The sequence below is a fragment of the Bos taurus genome, chromosome 18 (genome assembly GCF_002263795.3).
Source record: "Bos taurus isolate L1 Dominette 01449 registration number 42190680 breed Hereford chromosome 18, ARS-UCD2.0, whole genome shotgun sequence".
NCBI classification, from domain to species: domain Eukaryota; kingdom Metazoa; phylum Chordata; class Mammalia; order Artiodactyla; family Bovidae; genus Bos; species Bos taurus.
This window is the reverse complement of record NC_037345.1, coordinates 64,352,299-64,355,748: the sequence shown is the minus strand read 5'-3', so window position 1 is coordinate 64,355,748 and position 3,450 is coordinate 64,352,299.

Genomic DNA, 3,450 nt, shown 5'->3' with positions numbered 1-3,450 from the left:
CTAAGTTGTATATGATAAATGTTATTTATAAAAATTAAACTTAAGGGACTTCCCTGGTGGCCCCTTCCCGGTGGTTAAGACTCTGTGCTGCCAATGCAGGGGGTGCAAGTTCAATCCCTGGTCAGGGACAAAGATCCCAAACGCCCTAACCCTATAAAAATTAAAAAAAAGTACAATTTAGATGAATAGACATGTATATAAACACATTGCATATAATCCCATCACCTTTACAGTTTTAAAGTATAGTTGTACGTCCTCCAAGTAAGTTTTCTATGAACTCCGGCTTTCACCCAGCCCATCTTCACAAGAAACTCACTTGTCCACTAGAAAAGCAGCTGTTGGTGCTCACCACCCACCAGGCACTGTTGCAGATGCAGGATACCTCAGCGAGGAGACAGCGAATGCCTCTCCCTCAGCGCAAGTCACTCAGTCGTGTCTGACTCGTTGCGACCCCATGGACTCCAGTCCATGGAATTCTCCAGGCCAGAATACTGGAGTGGGTACCCTTTCCCTTCTCCAGGGGATCTTCCCAACCCAGAGATTGAACCCAGGTCTCCGCATTTCAGGAGGATTCTTTATCAGCTGAGCCACAGGGAAGCCCAAGAATACTGGAGTGGGTAGACTATCCTTTCTCCAGAGGATCTTCCCGACCCAAGAATCGAACTGGGGAGGTCACATTTTGTGGAAGAGGCACATCATAGCCTAGCAATCAGGAAACTAAGCATTTCACACAATTTGACATTCAGTAAGAAGAAGTGTGTACAAGCTTGGACAGCAAGGAGATCAAACCAGTCCATCCTAAAGAAAATCAACTCTGGATATTCATTGGAAGGGCTGATGCTGACACTGAAGCTCCAATACTTTGGCCACCTGATGTGAAGAGCTGACTCACTGGAAAAGCCCCTGATGCTGGGAAAGACTGAAGGCAAGAAGAGAAGGGGACAACAGAGGATGAGATGGTTGGATGGTATCACTGATTTGATGGACATGAGTTTGAGCAATCTCTGGGAGTTAGTGACAGGTAAGCCTGGAGTGTCATAGTCCATGGGGTTGCAAAGAGTCATGACTTAGCAACTGAACAACAGCAGAAACTAATACAACGTCATAAAGCGGCTATACACCAATAAAATTAATTTAAAAAAGAAAAAGAGTTCTCCTTAGATACCTCCTTTTCTTCTCCTTCCCTTCATCATGCTGCTGCTGCTGCTAAGTCGCTTCAGTCGTGTCCGACTCTGTGCGACCCCAGAGACAGCAGCCCACCAGGCTCCCCCATCCCTGGGATTCTCCAGGCAAGAACACTGGAGTGGGTCCCTTCATCATAATGTCTTGAAAATTCATTAGTTCCTTTTCCCTCCTTAACCACTGACTTCAGTCTCATAGCTCCCTGCATCTACCAGAAAGTCCGTTTGAAAGTCACGGTTTTCTTTCTCCTGGCTAAGTTCTTCTTGACTTTATCAAACCCAGGGCTCACTTTTTATAACAGGTATTTTATGTTCTGTGTCTCCATGAACCATACGGAGACGAGACTCCTAGCTAATGCTGCCTTTCTAGGGAATTCCCCTCAGGTCTGGAGGTTAGGACTTGGCATTTTCACTACCGGGGCCCAAGCTCTATCCCCAGTCAGGAAACTAGCGTCATGGCCAAAAAAGCCCCCAACACCAACCCCTCCCAACCCTGCCTTTCTAGATGCATAATATTAAAACATCAACATAATGTTTTAACAATAATATGGTGGAAAAACAAAAGGAAAGTCCCTTATAATAAAAAATCATAACATGTATTTCACTGTGTACGTGTTCTGGCATGATTTTGCTTGAAGTCAAACATAAGGTCCAGTACTCTGGCCGCCTGATACAAAGAGCCAGTTCACCGGAAAAGCCCCTGATGCTGGGAAAGATCGAGGGCAGGAGGAGAAGGGGACGACAGAGGGTGAGATGGTTGGACGGCATCACCGACTCGATGGACGTGAATCTGAACAAACTAGGGAGATAGCGGAGAACAGAAACCTGTTGTGCTGCAGCCCATGGGGTCGCAAAGGGCCGGACAGGACTTAGCGACAGAACAATAAAACACATGTAGCCAAATTATCTGCACACCTGTGGATTCCCCTTAACACAACAACCGACTCGGTATTTACTGACAACTCAGATGGCCTGAATGGCATTGCTTGGGGGCACTGTGATTTTTGAAATGATGTTCCTCACTTGGCAAAATCTCAAGTAAAACAATATTCCCTTACATTCTGGTCATCATGTTGCTTAGGAGTTTCAGCATAAATTAAAACAGGCAACAAGGAACAGTGCCTCGTGTTTATATGTAAAACTAATGTTCAGGCTCGGTTAACTATCAATAAGGTTTTCACCGGTCAAGTTTACCTACATGAATGTCGAACAGAACTTCCAAAGTTGATGTCTTCTTCCCTCATCTTCTCTTCACCCACATCTTCATCCCATCACTCTCGCTCTCTCCACAGCTTTTTTTTTTTCTCGTTTCCTTTTTTGGGTCACGCTTTGCAGTTTGTGGGATCTTAGTTCCCTGACCAGGGACTGCACTCATCCTTGTGCTGGGACAGCAGAGTCTTGACCACTGAACCGCTGGAGAATTCCCGCCTCTCCCTTTCGTAGTTCTTTTGAGAACTCTCTATATTCATTGTCAAGTCTTCCATTGGAGTATTTAGGGTTCTTTTCTGGAAAAAAAAAGAGAGAGAGAAGTCTGTAAGAAGTAATGACAAAAATCAATAGTCACATGAATTGAGGGAAAGATAGTTACTCGGTTGTCTTTGATTCTTTGTGACCCCAGAGACTGTTGCCCGCCAGTCCTCTGTGCATGGGATTCTCCAGGCAAGAATACTGGAGTGGGTTGTCCTTCCCTTCTTCAGGGATCTATCCTGACCCAGGGATCAAACCTTGGTCTCCCGCATTGCAGGCAGATTCTCCACCGTCTGAGGCACCAGGGTTAGGGTTAGGGTTAGCATGAAACATACACGTTATCATGTGTGGACAGACACTACTGGGAAGTCGTTACGCAGCACGGGGAGCTCAGCCTGGTGCTCCCTGATGACCTAGAGGGCGGGATAAGAGCGAGGGGACGTCCGTACACATGTAACCGCTTCACCTCGTGGTGCCGCAGAGACTAATACAACACTGTAAAGCAATATCCTCCAGCTAAAAATAAATGCTGTGGACTCGACTGTGTCATTTCCCACTCCTCCTAAACGTTGAAACTCCAGTTGCCAGCGTGACTGTATTTGGAACTGAGGCCTTGATGCAGGGAATTAAGCATAAAGGAGATGACAAGGGAGGGGCTCTGATAGGATTAGTGTTCTAATTAGAGACTCCTCCCCTCCACTTTTTCCTCTCTCTGTTTTTCTCTCTCTTGCTATCATCTTGTATTTATCGCAGCTGCTGCAGTTTTCTGTTGAAATTGATGTACTTTTTAAAATGTGTTTTT